This window comes from Stenella coeruleoalba (assembly GCF_951394435.1).
Source record: "Stenella coeruleoalba genome assembly, chromosome: 4".
Lineage (NCBI taxonomy): Eukaryota > Metazoa > Chordata > Mammalia > Artiodactyla > Delphinidae > Stenella > Stenella coeruleoalba.
The window spans coordinates 97249699-97269467 of record NC_137149.1 but is presented as its reverse complement, the minus strand read 5'-3'; the positions used below and the strand labels follow the sequence as shown (position 1 = coordinate 97269467).

Sequence of the window (19769 nt, the reverse complement as noted above, 5' to 3'; positions counted from 1 at the left end):
CTGTTGGCAATTTACATCCCGCCCATCAGCATAACAAGGCTCCCAGTTCTCCATGGCCTGTCCTGCCTTTCTGGATTTTACACTTTTTTCAGATGGCCCTTTTGACCGGGGGGAAGTGAGACTTCATTGTAGTGCAGATTTCCTTTGCAAGCTTGCTTGGTTGGCCAAAAAGGGCGTATGCGTTTTTTCCTGAATATATTCAGGAAAAAACGCATACGCCCTTTTTGGCCAAGTGCATCATTGTGGACGTTCTGCCTCTTTTCCTATGCTTTCAATGCAATTCCAGTCTACCTCCTGAAATCGGTTTCCTGCAATTCTGCCCCGCTTTCAAGTCCTCTTGGCAGCCTTACTTCAGTCTATTTTTGGACGATAGCTGTCATTTATAACTCTGCAGGTTTGTGAATTACAGTGCCCCTGAGCTCCTTTCTTCAACTCGCTTTCTTGTGACCTGGCCGCAACACCGAAGGATGTCTTCAGGCCCTAATCTGGTTCTGGCACGGCATGCTGAGCCTTTGGTTAATTCCTCTTCCTGGTGGGAAATGAGAGTTAAATTTGCCCGTCCAGACACCTCCAGCTAGTCTCTCATTGGTTCTCGCTATTCCTGTTCATCTTCCGCAGAAATTGCAAACTGGGCCAAACAGGAGGTTAAAGGGACTGACTCTCCAAGTGGGGAGAGTGTTAGTAAAGCGTCTGGAATGTTGCACCCGAGTACCAGGGTACGAAAAGTGAGATATATTTGAACACGTCTCCCGATCACATGGTTGATCATACTCTAGGTTCCACATGCATGTTTTAGCTGAAGGAAGAATACCTTAAACCTGGGTAGTTGAAACCCGTGGAATGGGTACCATGCAATATGACTTCAAAGGGTCTTCATTTGCTCACGAACCTCTCCAATCCTATCACTGCTGCGTTTATGCCCCTGTACACATGCTTGATTCTCTTTCGGAGACATAGCAATCCATAGGTTTTAAGATACTTACTAGTCAGGTACATTCTTAGGCGTTTAATATGCGGTGTTGAGTCCATTTCGTTGAGCAAGGAGTAGCTCTTGTCTATTCCATATTTGGCTTAAGGAACTTTATCTGTGCTCATTTCAATCTCTGGTTTTATGCAGCACCCCAACTCACCTTTACCCTTAAGCAAGCATAAGTTGGTTTTCTAAATTTGAGACCCTGTTCTGTTCTGTAATTCAGTTCCTGTGTAGCCAAGTTTACATTCCGTGTATTACTGATATCTTATGATGTTTCTTTTTCTGTGTGACTTATTTCAGTTAGAATCATCATACCTGAATCCACTCATTGTGCTGCTAAGGGCCTGATGACATAAATTTCATTGCTGAGTGATATTGCTTTGTAAGTAAATACCACAACTTCTTTATCCATTTTTCACTTTCTGCGATGTTGAACTTGTACTGTAAACGAGGTTCTTGTAAACAGAGCCGTTCCAAACTTTGGGGTGGTTGTGTCTTTTTGATTTTAATTTCCCTAAGCTATACGACCATAAGTGGCAGTGCACTAGGCTCTGTTGCTTTGTTTTTTAGATGTTTCAGGAAACACCATACACTTCTCCCGAGTGGTTGTTGGCAATTTACATCCCGCCCATCAGCATAACAAGGCTCCCAGTTCTCCATGGCCTGTCCTGCCTTTCTGGATTTTACACTTTTTTCAGATGGCCCTTTTGACCGGGGGGAAGTGAGACTTCATTGTAGTGCAGATTTCCTTTGCAAGCTTGCTTGGTTGGCCAAAAAGGGCGTATGCGTTTTTTCCTGAATATATTCAGGAAAAAACGCATACGCCCTTTTTGGCCAAGTGCATCATTGTGGACGTTCTGCCTCTTTTCCTATGCTTTCAATGCAATTCCAGTCTACCTCCTGAAATCGGTTTCCTGCAATTCTGCCCCGCTTTCAAGTCCTCTTGGCAGCCTTACTTCAGTATATTTTTGGACGATAGCTGTCATTTATAACTCTGCAGGTTTGTGAATTACAGTGCCCCTGAGCTCCTTTCTTCAACTCGCTTTCTAGTGACCTGGCCGCAGCACCGCAGGATGGCTTCAGGCCCTAATCTGGTTCCGGCACGGCACGCTGAGCCTTTGGTTAATTCCTCTTCCTGGTGGGAAATGAGAGTTAAATTTGCCCGTCCAGACACCTCCAGCTAGCCTCTCATTGGTTCTCGCTATTCCTGTTCATCTTCCGCAGAAATTGCAAACTGGGCCAAACAGGAGGTTAAAGGCGCTGACTCTCCAAGTGGGGAGAGTGTTAGTAAAGCGTCTGGAATGTTGCACCCGAGTACCAGGGGAGGAAAACTGAGACATATTTGAACACGTCTCCCGATCACATGGTTGATCATACTCTAGGTTCCACATGCATGTTTTAGCTGAACGAAGAATACCTTAAACCTGGGTAGTTGAAACCCGTGGAATGGGTACCATGCAATATGACTTCAAAGGGTCTTCATTTGCTCACTGAACCTCTCCAGTCCTATCACTGCTGCGTTTATGTCCCTGTACACATGCTTGATTCTCTTTCGGAGACATAGCAATCCATAGGTTTTAAGATACTTACTAGTCAGGTACATTCTTAGGCGTTTAATATTGGGTGTTGAGTCCATTTCGTTGAGCAAGGAGTAGCTCTTGTCTATTCCATATTTGGCTTAAGGAACTTTATCTGTGCTCATTTCAATCTCTGGTTTTATGCAGCACCCCAACTCACCTTTCCCCTTAAGCAAGCATAAGTTGGTTTTCTAAATTTGAGACCCTGTTCTGTTCTGTAATTCAGTTCCTGTGTAGCCAAGTTTACATTCCGTGTATTACTGATATCTTATGATGTTTCTTTTTCTGTGTGACTTATTTCAGTTAGAATCATCATACCTGAATCCACTCATTGTGCTGCTAAGGGCCTGATGACACAGATTTCATTGCTGAGTGATATTGCTTTGTAAGTAAATACCACAACTTCTTTATCCATTTTTCACTTTCTGCGATGTTGAACTTGTACTGTAAACGAGGTTCTTGTAAACAGAGCCGTTCCAAACTTTGGGGTGGCTGTGTCTTTTTGATTTTAATTTCCCTAAGCTATAGGACCATAAGTGGAAGTGCCCTAGGTTCTGTTGCTTTGTTTTGTAGATGTTTCAGGAAACACCATACACTTCTCCCGAGTGGTTGTTGGCAATTTACATCCCGCCCATCAGCATAACAAGGCTCCCAGTTCTCCATGGCCTGTCCTGCCTTTCTGGATTTTACACTTTTTTCAGATGGCCCTTTTGACCGGGGGGAAGTGAGACTTCATTGTAGTGCAGATTTCCTTTGCAAGCTTGCTTGGTTGGCCAAAAAGGGCGTATGCGTTTTTTCCTGAATATATTCAGGAAAAAACGCATACGCCCTTTTTGGCCAAGTGCATCATTGTGGACGTTCTGCCTCTTTTCCTATGCTTTCAATGCAATTCCAGTCTACCTCCTGAAATCGGTTTCCTGCAATTCTGCCCCGCTTTCAAGTCCTCTTGGCAGCCTTACTTCAGTCTATTTTTGGACGATAGCTGTCATTTATAACTCTGCAGGTTTGAGAATTACAGTGCCCCTGAGCTCCTTTCTGCAACTTGCTTTCTTGTGACCTGGCCGCAACACCGCAGGATGGCTTCAGGCCCTAATCTGGTTCCGGCACGGCACGTTGAGCCTTTGGTTATTTCCTCTTCCTGGTGGGAAATGAGAGTTAAATTTGCCCGTCCAGACACCTCCAGCTAGTCTCTCATTGGTTCTCGCTATTCCTGTTCATCTTCCGCAGAAATTGCAAACTGGGCCAAACAGGAGGTTAAAGGCGCTGACTCTCCAAGTGGGGAGAGTGTTAGTAAAGCGTCTGGAATGTTGCACCCGAGTACCAGGGGAGGAAAACTGAGACATATTTGAACACGTCTCCCGTTCACATGGTTGATCATACTTGGGTTCCACATGCATGTTTTAGCTGAAGGAAGAATACCTTAAACCTGGAGAGTTAAGACCCGTGTAATGGGTACCATGCAATATGACTTCAAAGGGTCTTCATTTGCTCACCGAACCTCTCCAATCCTATCACTGCTGCGTTTATGCCCCTGTACACATGCTTCATTCTCTTTCGGAGACATAGCAATCCATAGGTTTTACGATACTTACTAGTCAGGTACATTCTTAGGCGTTTAATATGCGGTGTTGAGTCCATTTCGTTGAGCAAGGAGTAGCTCTTGTCTATTCCATATTTGACTTAAGGAACTTTATCTGTGCTCATTTCAATCTCTGGTTTTATGCAGCACCCCAAATCACCTTTACCCTTAAGCAAGCATAAGTTGGTTTTCTAAATTTGAGACCCTGTTCTGTTCTGTAATTCAGTTCCTGTGTAGCCAAGTTTACATTCCATGTATTACTGATATCTTATGATGTTTCTTTTTCTGTGTGACTTATTTCAGTTAGAATCATCATACCTGAATCCACTCATTGTGCTGCTAAGGGCCTGATGGCACAGATTTCATTGCTGAGTGATATTGCTTTGTAAGTAAATACCACAACTTCTTTATCCATTTTTCACTTTCTGCGATGTTGAACTTGTACTGTAAACGAGGTTCTTGTAAACAGAGCCGTCCCAAACTTTGGGGTGGCTGTGTCTTTTTGATTTTAATTTCCCTAAGCTATAGGACCATAAGTGGCAGTGCCCTAGGCTCTGTTGCTTTGTTTTTTAGATGTTTCAGGAAACACCATACACTTCTCCCGAGTGTCTGTTGGCAATTTACATCCCGCCCATCAGCATAACAAGGCTCCCAGTTCTCCATGGCCTGTCCTGCCTTTCTGGATTTTACACTTTTTTCAGATGGCCCTTTTGACCGGGGGGAAGTGAGACTTCATTGTAGTGCAGATTTCCTTTGCAAGCTTGCTTGGTTGGCCAAAAAGGGCGTATGCGTTTTTTCCTGAATATATTCAGGAAAAAACACATACGCCCTTTTTGGCCACGTGCATCATTGTGGACGTTCTCCCTCTTTTCCTATGCTTTCAATGCAATTCCAGTCTACCTCCTGAAATCGGTTTCCTGCAATTCTGCCCCGCTTTCAAGTCCTCTTGGCAGCCTTACTTCAGTCTATTTTTGGACGATAGCTGTCATTTATAACTCTGCAGGTTTGTGAATTACAGTGCCCCTGAGCTCCTTTCTTCAACTCGCTTTCTTTTGAGCTGGCCGCAACGCCGAAGGATGGCTTCAGGCCCTAATCTGGTTCCAGCACGGCACGCTGAGCCTTTGGTTATTTCCTCTTCCTGGTGGGAAATGAGAGTTAAATTTGCCCGTCCAGACACCTCCAGCTAGTCTCTCATTGGTTCTCCCTATTCCTGTTCATCTTCCGCAGAAATTGCAAACTGGGCCAAACAGGAGGTTAAAGGCGCTGACTCTTCAAGTGGGGAGAGTGTTAGTAAAGCGTCTGGAATGTTGCACCCGAGTACCAGGGGAGGAAAACTGAGACATATTTGAACACGTCTCCCGATCACATGGTTGATCATACTCTAGGTTACACATGCATGTTTTAGCTGAAGGAAGAATACCTTAAACCTGGGTAGTTGAAACCCGTGGAATGGGTACCATGCAATATGACTTCAAAGGGTCTTCATTTGCTCACTGAACCTCTCCAATCCTATCACTGCTGCGTTTATGCCCCTGTACACATGCTTGATTCTCTTTCGGAGACATAGCAATCCATAGGTTTTAAGATACTTACTAGTCAGGAACATTCTTAGGCGTTTAATATGGGGTGTTGAGTCATTTCGTTGAGCAAGGAGTAGCTCTTGTCTATTCCATATTTGGCTTAAGGAACTTTATCTGTGCTCATTTCAATCTCTGGTTTTACGCAGCACCCCAACTCACCTTTACCCTTAAGCAAGAATAAGTTGGTTTTCTAAATTTGAGACCCTGTTCTGTTCTGTAATTCAGTTCCTGTGTAGCCAAGTTTACATTCCATGTATTACTGATATCTTATGATGTTTCTTTTTCTGTGTGACTTATTTCAGTTAGAATCATCATACCTGAATCCACTCATTGTGCTGCTAAGGGCCTGATGGCACAGATTTCATTGCTGAGTGATATTGCTTTGTAAGTAAATACCACAACTTCTTTATCCATTTTTCACTTTCTGCGATGTTGAACTTGTACTGTAAACGAGGTTCTTGTAAACAGAGCCGTCCCAAACTTTGGGGTGGCTGTGTCTTTTTGATTTTAATTTCCCTAAGCTATAGGACCATAAGTGGCAGTGCCCTAGGCTCTGTTGCTTTGTTTTTTAGATGTTTCAGGAAACACCATACACTTCTCCCGAGTGTCTGTTGGCAATTTACATCCCGCCCATCAGCATAACAAGGCTCCCAGTTCTCCATGGCCTGTCCTGCCTTTCTGGATTTTACACTTTTTTCAGATGGCCCTTTTGACCGGGGGGAAGTGAGACTTCATTGTAGTGCAGATTTCCTTTGCAAGCTTGCTTGGTTGGCCAAAAAGGGCGTATGCGTTTTTTCCTGAATATATTCAGGAAAAAACGCATACGCCCTTTTTGGCCAAGTGCATCATTGTGGACGTTCTGCCTCTTTTCCTATGCTTTCAATGCAATTCCAGTCTACCTCCTGAAATCGGTTTCCTGCAATTCTGCCCCGCTTTCAAGTCCTCTTGGCAGCCTTACTTCAGTCTATTTTTGGACGATAGCTGTCATTTATAACTCTGCAGGTTTGTGAATTACAGTGCCCCTGAGCTCCTTTCTTCAACTCGCTTTCTTGTGACCTGGCCGCAACACCGCAGGATGGCTTCAGGCCCTAATCTGGTTCCGGCCCGGCATGCTGAGCCTTTGGTTAATTCCTCTTCCTGGTGGGAAATGAGAGTTAAATTTGCCAGTCCAGACACCTCCAGCTAGCCTCTCATTGGTTCTCACTATTCCTGTTCATCTTCCGCAGAAATTGCAAACTGGGCCAAACAGGAGGTTAAAGGGACTGACTCTCCAAGTGGGGAGAGTGTTAGTAAAGCGTCTGGAATGTTGCACCCGAGTACCAGGGGAGGAAAACTGAGACATATTTGAACACGTCTCCCGATCACATGGTTGATCATACTCTAGGTTCCACATGCATGTTTTAGCTGAAGGAAGAATACCTTAAACCTGGGTAGTTGAAACCCGTGGAATGGGTACCATGCAATATGACTTCAAAGGGTCTTCATTTGCTCACCGAACCTCTCCAATCCTATCACTGCTGCGTTTATGCCCCTGTACACATGCTTGATTCTCTTTCGGAGACATAGCAATCCATAGGTTTTAAGATACTTACTAGTCAGGTACATTCTTAGGCGTTTAATATGCGGTGTTGAGTCCATTTCGTTGAGCAAGGAGTAGCTCTTGTCTATTCCATATTTGGCTTAAGGAACTTTATCTGTGCTCATTTCAATCTCTGGTTTTATGCAGCACCCCAACTCACCTTTACCCTTAAGCAAGAATAAGTTGGTTTTCTAAATTTGAGACCCTGTTCTGTTCTGTAATTCAGTTCCTGTGTAGCCAAGTTTACATTCCGTGTATTAGTGATATCTTATGATGTTTCTTTTTCTGTGTGACTTATTTCAGTTAGAATCATCATACCTGAATCCACTCATTGTGCTGCTAAGGGCCTGATGACACAGATTTCATTGCTGAGTGATATTGCTTTGTAAGTAAATATCACAACTTCTTTATCCATTTTTCACTTTCTGCGATGTTGAACTTGTACTGTAAACGAGGTTCTTGTAAACAGAGCCGTCCCAAACTTTGGGGTGGCTGTGTCTTTTTGATTTTAATTTCCCTAAGCTATAGGACCATAAGTGGCAGTGCCCTAGGCTCTGTTGCTTTGTTTTTTAGATGTTTCAGGAAACACCATACACTTCTCCCGAGTGTCTGTTGGCAATTTACATCCCGCCCATCAGCATAACAAGGCTCCCAGTTCTCCATGGCCTGTCCTGCCTTTCTGGATTTTACACTTTTTTCAGATGGCCCTTTTGACCGGGGGGAAGTGAGACTTCATTGTAGTGCAGATTTCCTTTGCAAGCTTGCTTGGTTGGCCAAAAAGGGCGTATGCGTTTTTTCCTGAATATATTCAGGAAAAAACGCATACGCCCTTTTTGGCCAAGTGCATCATTGTGGACGTTCTCCCTCTTTTCCTATGCTTTCAATGCAATTCCAGTCTACCTCCTGAAATCGGTTTCCTGCAATTCTGCCCCGCTTTCAAGTCCTCTTGGCAGCCTTACTTCAGTCTATTTTTGGACGATAGCTGTCATTTATAACTCTGCAGGTTTGTGAATTACAGTGCCCCTGAGCTCCTTTCTTCAACTCGCTTTCTTTTGAGCTGGCCGCAACGCCGAAGGATGGCTTCAGGCCCTAATCTGGTTCCGGCACGGCACGCTGAGCCTTTGGTTAATTCCTCTTCCTGGTGGGAAATGAGAGTTAAATTTGCCAGTCCAGACACCTCCAGCTAGCCTCTAATTGGTTCTCGCTATTCCTGTTCATCTTCCGCAGAAATTGCAAACTGGGCCAAACAGGAGGTTAAAGGGACTGACTCTCCAAGTGGGGAGAGTGTTAGTAAAGCGTCTGGAATGTTGCACCCGAGTACCAGGGGAGGAAAACTGAGACATATTTGAACACGTCTCCCGATCACATGGTTGATCATACTCTAGGTTCCACATGCATGTTTTAGCTGAAGGAAGAATACCTTAAACCTGGGTAGTTGAAACCCGTGGAATGGGTACCATGCAATATGACTTCAAAGGGTCTTCATTTGCTCACCGAACCTCTCCAATCCTATCACTGCTGCGTTTATGCCCCTGTACACATGCTTGATTCTCTTTCGGAGACATAGCAATCCATAGGTTTTAAGATACTTACTAGTCAGGTACATTCTTAGGCGTTTAATATGCGGTGTTGAGTCCATTTCGTTGAGCAAGGAGTAGCTCTTGTCTATTCCATATTTGGCTTAAGGAACTTTATCTGTGCTCATTTCAATCTCTGGTTTTATGCAGCACCCCAACTCACCTTTACCCTTAAGCAAGAATAAGTTGGTTTTCTAAATTTGAGACCCTGTTCTGTTCTGTAATTCAGTTCCTGTGTAGCCAAGTTTACATTCCGTGTATTACTGATATCTTATGATGTTTCTTTTTCTGTGTGACTTATTTCAGTTAGAATCATCATACCTGAATCCACTCATTGTGCTGCTAAGGGCCTGATGACACAGATTTCATTGCTGAGTGATATTGCTTTGTAAGTAAATACCACAACTTCTTTATCCATTTTTCACTTTCTGTGATGTTGAACTTGTACTGTAAACGAGGTTCTTGTAAACAGAGCCGTTCCAAACTTTGGGGTGGCTGTGTCTTTTTGATTTTAATTTCCCTAAGCTATAGGACCATAAGTGGAAGTGCCCTAGGTTCTGTTGCTTTGTTTTTTAGATGTTTCAGGAAACACCATACACTTCTCCCGAGTGGTTGTTGGCAATTTACATCCCGCCCATCAGCATAACAAGGCTCCCAGTTCTCCATGGCCTGTCCTGCCTTTCTGGATTTTACACTTTTTTCAGATGGCCCTTTTGACCGGGGGGAAGTGAGACTTCATTGTAGTGCAGATTTCCTTTGCAAGCTTGCTTGGTTGGCCAAAAAGGGCGTATGCGTTTTTTCCTGAATATATTCAGGAAAAAACGCATACGCCCTTTTTGGCCAAGTGCATCATTGTGGACGTTCTGCCTCTTTTCCTATGCTTTCAATGCAATTCCAGTCTACCTCCTGAAATCGGTTTCCTGCAATTCTGCCCCGCTTTCAAGTCCTCTTGGCAGCCTTACTTCAGTCTATTTTTGGACGATAGCTGTCATTTATAACTCTGCAGGTTTGTGAATTACAGTGCCCCTGAGCTCCTTTCTTCAACTCGCTTTCTTTTGAGCTGGCCGCAACGCCGAAGGATGGCTTCAGGCCCTAATCTGGTTCCGGCACGGCACGCTGAGCCTTTGGTTATTTCCTCTTCCTGGTGGGAAATGAGAGTTAAATTTGACCGTCCAGACACCTCCAGCTAGTCTCTCATTGGTTCTCCCTATTCCTGTTCATCTTCCGCAGAAATTGCAAACTAGGCCAAAAAGGAGGTTAAAGGCGCTGGCTCTTCAAGTGGGGAGAGTGTTAGTAAAGCGTCTGGAATGTTGCACCCGAGTACCAGGGGAGGAAAACTGAGACATATTTGAACACGTCTCCCGATCACATGGTTGATCATACTCTAGGTTCCACATGCATGTTTTAGCTGAAGGAAGAATACCTTAAACCTGGGTAGTTGAAACCCGTGGAATGGGTACCATGCAATATGACTTCAAAGGGTCTTCATTTGCTCACCGAACCTCTCCAATCCTATCACTGCTGCGTTTATGCCCCTGTACACATGCTTGATTCTCTTTCGGAGACATAGCAATCCATAGGTTTTAAGATACTTACTAGTCAGGAACATTCTTAGGCGTTTAATATGGGGTGTTGAGTCATTTCGTTGAGCAAGGAGTAGCTCTTGTCTAATCCATATTTGGCTTAAGGAACTTTATCTGTGCTCATTTCAATCTCTGGTTTTACGCAGCACCCCAACTCACCTTTACCCTTAAGCAAGAATAAGTTGGTTTTCTAAATTTGAGACCCTGTTCTGTTCTGTAATTCAGTTCCTGTGTAGCCAAGTTTACATTCCATGTATTACTGATATCTTATGATGTTTCTTTTTCTGTGTGACTTATTTCAGTTAGAATCATCATACCTGAATCCACTCATTGTGCTGCTAAGGGCCTGATGGCACAGATTTCATTGCTGAGTGATATTGCTTTGTAAGTAAATACCACAACTTCTTTATCCATTTTTCACTTTCTGCGATGTTGAACTTGTACTGTAAACGAGGTTCTTGTAAACAGAGGCGCCCCAAACTTTGGGGTGGCTGTGTCTTTTTGATTTTAATTTCCCTAAGCTATAGGACCATAAGTGGCAGTGCCCTAGGCTCTGTTGCTTTGTTTTTTAGATGTTTCAGGAAACACCATACACTTCTCCCGAGTGTCTGTTGGCAATTTACATCCCGCCCATCAGCATAACAAGGCTCCCAGTTCTCCATGGCCTGTCCTGCCTTTCTGGATTTTACACTTTTTTCAGATGGCCCTTTTGACCGGGGGGAAGTGAGACTTCATTGTAGTGCAGATTTCCTTTGCAAGCTTGCTTGGTTGGCCAAAAAGGGCGTATGCGTTTTTTCCTGAATATATTCAGGAAAAAACGCATACGCCCTTTTTGGCCAAGTGCATCATTGTGGACGTTCTGCCTCTTTTCCTATGCTTTCAATGCAATTCCAGTCTACCTCCTGAAATCGGTTTCCTGCAATTCTGCCCCGCTTTCAAGTCCTCTTGGCAGCCTTACTTCAGTCTATTTTTGGACGATAGCTGTCATTTATAACTCTGCAGGTTTGTGAATTACAGTGCCCCTGAGCTCCTTTCTTCAACTCACTTTCTTGTGACCTGGCCGCAACACCGCAGGATGGCTTCAGGCCCTAATGTGGTTCCGGCCCGGCATGCTGAGCCTTTGGTTAATTCCTCTTCCTGGTGGGAAATGAGAGTTAAATTTGCCCGTCCAGACACCTCCAGCTAACCTCTCATTGGTTCTCGCTATTCCTGTTCATCTTCCGCAGAAATTGCAAACTGGGCCAAACAGGAGGTTAAAGGCGCTGACTCTCCAAGTGGGGAGAGTGTTAGTAAATCGTCTGGAATGTTGCACCCGAGTACCAGGGGAGGAAAACAGAGACATATTTGAACACGTCTCCCGATCACATGGTTGATCATACTCTGGGTTCCACATGCATGTTTTAGCTGAAGGAAGAATACCTAAAACCTGGGTAGTTGAAACCCGTGGAATGGGTACCATGCAATATGACTTCAAAGGGTCTTCATTTGCTCACCGAACCTCTCCAATCCTATCACTGCTGCGTTTATGCCCCTGTACACATGCTTGATTCTCTTTCGGAGACATAGCAATCCATAGGTTTTAAGATACTTACTAGTCAGGTACATTCTTAGGCGTTTAATATTGGGTGTTGTGTCCATTTCGTTGAGCAAGGTGTAGCTCTTGTCTATTCCATATCTGGCTTAAGGAACTTTATCTGTGCTCATTTCAATCTCTGGTTTCATGCAGCAACCCAACTCACCTTTCCCCTTAAGCAAGAATAAGTTGGTTTTCTAAATTTGAGACCCTGTTCTGTTCTGTAATTCAGTTCCTGTGTAGCCAAGTTTACATTCCGTGTATTACTGATATCTTATGATGTTTCTTTTTCTGTGTGACTTATTTCAGTTAGAATCATCATACCTGAATCCACTCATTGTGCTGCTAAGGGCCTGATGACACAGATTTCATTGCTGAGTGATATTGCTTTGTAAGTAAATACCACAACTTCTTTATCCATTTTTCACTTTCTGCGATGTTGAACTTGTACTGTAAACGAGGTTCTTGTAAACAGAGCCGTCCCAAACTTTGGGGTGGCTGTGTCTTTTTGATTTTAATTTCCCTAAGCTATAGGACCATAAGTGGCAGTGCCCTAGGCTCTGTTGCTTTGTTTTTTAGATGTTTCAGGAAACACCATACACTTCTCCCGAGTGTCTGTTGGCAATTTACATCCCGCCCATCAGCATAACAAGGCTCCCAGTTCTCCATGGCCTGTCCTGCCTTTCTGGATTTTACACTTTTTTCAGATGGCCCTTTTGACCGGGGGGAAGTGAGACTTCATTGTAGTGCAGATTTCCTTTGCAAGCTTGCTTGGTTGGCCAAAAAGGGCGTATGCGTTTTTTCCTGAATATATTCAGGAAAAAACGCATACGCCCTTTTTGGCCAAGTGCATCATTGTGGACGTTCTGCCTCTTTTCCTATGCTTTCAATGCAATTCCAGTCTACCTCCTGAAATCGGTTTCCTGCAATTCTGCCCCGCTTTCAAGTCCTCTTGGCAGCCTTACTTCAGTCTATTTTTGGACGATAGCTGTCATTTATAACTCTGCAGGTTTGTGAATTACAGTGCCCCTGAGCTCCTTTCTTCAACTCGCTTTCTTTTGAGCTGGCCGCAACGCCGAAGGATGGCTTCAGGCCCTAATCTGGTTCCGGCACGGCACGCTGAGCCTTTGGTTATTTCCTCTTCCTGGTGGGAAATGAGAGTTAAATTTGACCGTCCAGACACCTCCAGCTAGTCTCTCATTGGTTCTCCCTATTCCTGTTCATCTTCCGCAGAAATTGCAAACTGGGCCAAAAAGGAGGTTAAAGGCGCTGGCTCTTCAAGTGGGGAGAGTGTTAGTAAAGCGTCTGGAATGTTGCACCCGAGTACCAGGGGAGGAAAACTGAGACATATTTGAACACGTCTCCCGATCACATGGTTGATCATACTCTAGGTTCCACATGCATGTTTTAGCTGAAGGAAGAATACCTTAAACCTGGGTAGTTGAAACCCGTGGAATGGGTACCATGCAATATGACTTCAAAGGGTCTTCATTTGCTCACCGAACCTCTCCAATCCTATCACTGCTGCGTTTATGCCCCTGTACACATGCTTGATTCTCTTTCGGAGACATAGCAATCCATAGGTTTTAAGATACTTACTAGTCAGGAACATTCTTAGGCGTTTAATATGGGGTGTTGAGTCATTTCGTTGAGCAAGGAGTAGCTCTTGTCTATTCCATATTTGGCTTAAGGAACTTTATCTGTGCTCATTTCAATCTCTGGTTTTACGCAGCACCCCAACTCACCTTTACCCTTAAGCAAGAATAAGTTGGTTTTCTAAATTTGAGACCCTGTTCTGTTCTGTAATTCAGTTCCTGTGTAGCCAAGTTTACATTCCATGTATTACTGATATCTTATGATGTTTCTTTTTCTGTGTGACTTATTTCAGTTAGAATCATCATACCTGAATCCACTCATTGTGCTGCTAAGGGCCTGATGGCACAGATTTCATTGCTGAGTGATATTGCTTTGTAAGTAAATACCACAACTTCTTTATCCATTTTTCACTTTCTGCGATGTTGAACTTGTACTGTAAACGAGGTTCTTGTAAACAGAGGCGCCCCAAACTTTGGGGTGGCTGTGTCTTTTTGATTTTAATTTCCCTAAGCTATAGGACCATAAGTGGCAGTGCCCTAGGCTCTGTTGCTTTGTTTTTTAGATGTTTCAGGAAACACCATACAATTCTCCCGAGTGTCTGTTGGCAATTTACATCCCGCCCATCAGCATAACAAGGCTCCCAGTTCTCCATGGCCTGTCCTGCCTTTCTGGATTTTACACTTTTTTCAGATGGCCCTTTTGACCGGGGGGAAGTGAGACTTCATTGTAGTGCAGATTTCCTTTGCAAGCTTGCTTGGTTGGCCAAAAAGGGCGTATGCGTTTTTTCCTGAATATATTCAGGAAAAAACGCATACGCCCTTTTTGGCCAAGTGCATCATTGTGGACGTTCTCCCTCTTTTCCTATGCTTTCAATGCAATTCCAGTCTACCTCCTGAAATCGGTTTCCTGCAATTCTGCCCCGCTTTCAAGTCCTCTTGGCAGCCTTACTTCAGTCTATTTTTGGACGATAGCTGTCATTTATAACTCTGCAGGTTTGTGAATTACAGTGCCCCTGAGCTCCTTTCTTCAACTCGCTTTCTTTTGAGCTGGCCGCAACGCCGAAGGATGGCTTCAGGCCCTAATCTGGTTCCGGCACGGCACGCTGAGCCTTTGGTTATTTCCTCTTCCTGGTGGGAAATGAGAGTTAAATTTGCCCGTCCAGACACCTCCAGCTAGTCTCTCATTGGTTCTCGCTATTCCTGTTCATCTTCCGCAGAAATTGCAAACTGGGCCAAACAGGAGGTTAAAGGCGCTGACTCTCCAAGTGGGGAGAGTGTTAGTAAAGCGTCTGGAATGTTGCACCCGAGTACCAGGGGAGGAAAACTGAGACATATTTGAACACGTCTCCCGATCACATGGTTGATCATACTCTAGGTTCCACATGCATGTTTTAGCTGAAGGAAGAATACCTTAAACCTGGGTAGTTGAAACCCGTGGAATGGGTACCATGCAATATGACTTCAAAGGGTCTTCATTTGCTCACCGAACCTCTCCAATCCTATCACTGCTGCGTTTATGCCCCTGTACACATGCTTGATTCTCTTTCGGAGACATAGCAATCCATAGGTTTTAAGATACTTACTAGTCAGGAACATTCTTAGGCGTTTAATATGGGGTGTTGAGTCATTTCGTTGAGCAAGGAGTAGCTCTTGTCTATTCCATATTTGGCTTAAGGAACTTTATCTGTGCTCATTTCAATCTCTGGTTTTACGCAGCACCCCAACTCACCTTTACCCTTAAGCAAGAATAAGTTGGTTTTCTAAATTTGAGACCCTGTTCTGTTCTGTAATTCAGTTCCTGTGTAGCCAAGTTTACATTCCATGTATTACTGATATCTTATGATGTTTCTTTTTCTGTGTGACTTATTTCAGTTAGAATCATCATACCTGAATCCACTCATTGTGCTGCTAAGGGCCTGATGGCACAGATTTCATTGCTGAGTGATATTGCTTTGTAAGTAAATACCACAACTTCTTTATCCATTTTTCACTTTCTGCGATGTTGAACTTGTACTGTAAACAAGGTTCTTGTAAACAGAGCCGTCCCAAACTTTGGGGTGGCTGTGTCTTTTTGATTTTAATTTCCCTAAGCTATAGGACGATAAGTGGCAGTGCCCTAGGCTCTGTTGCTTTGTTTTTTAGATGTTTCAGGAAACACCATACACTTCTCCCGAGTGTCTGTTGGCAATTTACATCCCGCCCATCAGCATAACAAGGCTCCCAGTTCTCCATGGCCTGTCCTGCCTTTCTGGATTTTACACTTTTTTCAGATGGCCCTTTTGACCGGGGGGAAGTGAGACTTCATTGTAGTGCAGATTTCCTTTGCAAGCTTGCTTGGTTGGCCAAAAAGGGCGTATGCGTTTTTTCCTGAATATATTCAGGAAAAAACGCATACGCCCTTTTTGGCCAAGTGCATCATTGTGGACGTTCTGCCTCTTTTCCTATGCTTTCAATGCAATTCCAGTCTACCTCCTGAAATCGGTTTCCTGCAATTCTGCCCCGCTTTCAAGTCCTCTTGGCAGCCTTACTTCAGTCTATTTTTGGACGATAGCTGTCATTTATAACTCTGCAGGTTTGTGAATTACAGTGCCCCTGAGCTCCTTTCTTCAACTCGCTTTCTTGTGACCTGGCCGCAACACCGCAGGATGGCTTCAGGCCCTAATCTGGTTCCGGCCCGGCATGCTGAGCCTTTGGTTAATTCCTCTTCCTGGTGGGAAATGAGAGTTAAATTTGCCCGTCCAGACACCTCCAGCTAACCTCTCATTGGTTCTCGCTATTCCTGTTCATCTTCCGCAGAAATTGCAAACTGGGCCAAACAGGAGGTTAAAGGCGCTGACTCTCCAAGTGGGGAGAGTGTTAGTAAAGCGTCTGGAATGTTGCACCCGAGTACCAGGGGAGGAAAACTGAGACATATTTGAACACGTCTCCCCATCACATGGTTGATCATACTCTGGGTTCCACATGCATGTTTTAGCTGAAGGAAGAATACCTAAAACCTGGGTAGTTGAAACCCGTGGAATGGGTACCATGCAATATGACTTCAAAGGGTCTTCATTTGCTCACCGAACCTCTCCAATCCTATCACTGCTGCGTTTATGCCCCTGTACACATGCTTGATTCTCTTTCGGAGACATAGCAATCCATAGGTTTTAAGATACTTACTAGTCAGGTACATTCTTAGGCGTTTAATATTGGGTGTTGTGTCCATTTCGTTGAGCAAGGTGTAGCTCTTGTCTATTCCATATCTGGCTTAAGGAACTTTATCTGTGCTCATTTCAATCTCTGGTTTCATGCAGCAACCCAACTCACCTTTCCCCTTAAGCAAGCATAAGTTGGTTTTCTAAATTTGAGACCCTGTTCTGTTTTGGAATTCAGTTCCTGTGTAGCCAAGTTTCCATTCCGTGTATTACTGATATCTTATGATGTTTCTTTTTCTGTGTGACTTACTTCAGTTAGAATCATCATACCTGAATCCACTCATTGTGCTGCTAAGGGCCTGATGACACAGATTTCATTGCTGAGTGATATTGCTTTGTAAGTAAATACCACAACTTCTTTATCCATTTTTCACTTTCTGCGATGTTGAACTTGTACTGTAAACGAGGTTCTTGTAAACAGAGCCGTTCCAAACTTTGGGGTGGCTGTGTCTTTTTGATTTTAATTTCCCTAAGCTATAGGACCATAAGTGGAAGTGCCCTAGGTTCTGTTGCTTTGTTTTTTAGATGTTTCAGGAAACACCATACACTTCTCCCAAGTGGTTGTTGGCAATTTACATCCCGCCCATCAGCATAACAAGGCTCCCAGTTCTCCATGGCCTGTCCTGCCTTTCTGGATTTTACACTTTTTTCAGATGGCCCTTTTGACCGGGGGGAAGTGAGACTTCATTGTAGTGCAGATTTCCTTTGCAAGCTTGCTTGGTTGGCCAAAAAGGGCGTATGCGTTTTTTCCTGAATATATTCAGGAAAAAACGCATACGCCCTTTTTGGCCAAGTGCATCATTGTGGACGTTCTGCCTCTTTTCCTATGCTTTCAATGCAATTCCAGTCTACCTCCTGAAATCGGTTTCCTGCAATTCTGCCCTGCTTTCAAGTCCTCTTGGCGGCCTTACTTCAGTCTATTTTTGGACGATAGCTGTCATTTATAACTCTGCAGGTTTGTGAATTACAGTGCCCCTGAGCTCCTTTCTTCAACTCGCTTTCTTTTGAGCTGGCCGCAACGCCGAAGGATGGGTTCAGGCCCTAATCTGGTTCCGGAACGACACGCTGAGCCTTTGGTTATTTCCTCTTCCTGGTGGGAAATGAGAGTTAAATTTGCCCGTCCAGACACCTCCAGCTAGTCTCTCATTGGTTCTCGCTATTCCTGTTCATCTTCTGCAGAAATTGCAAACTGGGCCAAACAGGAGGTTAAAGGCGCTGACTCTTCAAGTGGGGAGAGTGTTAGTAAAGCGTCTGGAATGTTGCACCCGAGTACCAGGGGAGGAAAACTGAGACATATTTGAACACGTCTCCCGATCACATGGTTGATCATACTCTAGGTTCCACATGCATGTTTTAGCTGAAGGAAGAATACCTTAAACCTGGGTAGTTGAAACCCGTGGAATGGGTACCATGCAATATGACTTCAAAGGGTCTTCATTTGCTCACCGAACCTCTCCAATCCTATCACTGCTGCGTTTATGCCCCTGTACACACGCTTGATTCTCTTTCGGAGACATAGCAATCCATAGGTTTTAAGATACTTACTAGTCAGGTACATTCTTAGGCGTTTAATATGGGGTTTTGAGTCCATTTCGTTGAGCAAGGAGTAGCTCTTGTCTATTCCATATTTGGCTTAAGGAACTTTATCTGTGCTCATTTCAATCTCTGGTTTTATGCAGCACCCCAACTCACCTTTCCCCTTAAGCAAGCATAAGTTGGTTTTCTAAATTTGAGACCCTGTTCTGTTCTGTAATTCAGTTCCTGTGTAGCCAAGTTTACATTCCGTGTATTACTGATATCTTATGATGTTTCTTTTTCTGTGTGACTTATTTCATTTAGAATCATCATACCTGAATCCACTCATTGTGATGCTAAGGGCCTGATGACATAGATTTCATTGCTGAGTGATATTGCTTTGTAAGTAAATACCACAACTTCTTTATCCATTTTTCACTTTCTGCGATGTTGAACTTGTACTGTAAACGAGGTTCTTGTAAACAGAGGCGTCCCAAACTTTGGGGTGGCTGTGTCTTTTTGATTTTAATTTCCCTAAGCTATAGGACCATAAGTGGCAGTGCCCTAGGCTCTGTTGCTTTGTTTTTTAGATGTTTCAGGAAACACCATACACTTCTCCCGAGTGGTTGTTGGCAATTTACATCCCGCCCATCAGCATAACAAGGCTCTCAGTTCTCCATGGCCTGTCCTGCCTTTCTGGATTTTACACTTTTTTCAGATGGCCCTTTTGACCGGGGGGAAGTGAGACTTCATTGTAGTGCAGATTTCCTTTGCAAGCTTGCTTGGTTGGCCAAAAACGGCGTATGCGTTTTTTCCTGAATATATTCAGGAAATAACGCATACGCCCTTTTTGGCCAAGTGCATCATTGTGGACGTTCTGCCTCTTTTCCTATGCTTTCAATGCAATTCCAGTCTACCTCCTGAAATCGGTTTCCTGCAATTCTGCCCTGCTTTCAAGTCCTCTTGGCGGCCTTACTTCAGTCTATTTTTGGACGATAGCTGTCATTTATAACTCTGCAGGTTTGTGAATTACAGTGCCCCTGAGCTCCTTTCTTCAACTCGCTTTCTTGTGACCTGGCCGCAACACCGCAGGATGGCTTCAGGCCCTAATCTGGTTCCGGCCCGGCATGCTGAGCCTTTGGTTAATTCCTCTTCCTGGTGGGAAATGAGAGTTAAATTTGCCCGTCCAGACACCTCCAGCTAGTGTCTCATTGGTTCTCGCTATTCCTGTTCATCTTCCGCAGAAATTGCAAACTGGGCCAAACAGGAGGTTAAAGGGACTGACTCTCCAAGTGGGGAGAGTGTTAGTAAAGCGTCTGGAATGTTGCACCCGAGTACCAGGGGAGGAAAACTGAGACATATTTGAACACGTCTCCCGATCACATGGTTGATCATACTCTAGGTTCCACATGCATGTTTTAGCTGAAGGAAGAATACCTTA

The 19769-nt window shown here is 44.1% G+C and overlaps 1 long non-coding RNA gene across 1 annotated transcript in view; it reads left to right on the top strand.

Moving 5' to 3' along the window:
- Window positions 1–18733, top strand: part of LOC307185421 — a 1499986-nt gene extending 1481253 nt beyond the window's left edge. The window contains exon 6 of the long non-coding RNA XR_013828066.1: window positions 18653–18733. This is a non-coding gene — a long non-coding RNA (uncharacterized lncRNA). The remainder of the gene's footprint in view (window positions 1–18652) is intronic.
- Window positions 18734–19769: the final 1036 nt, after the last annotated feature.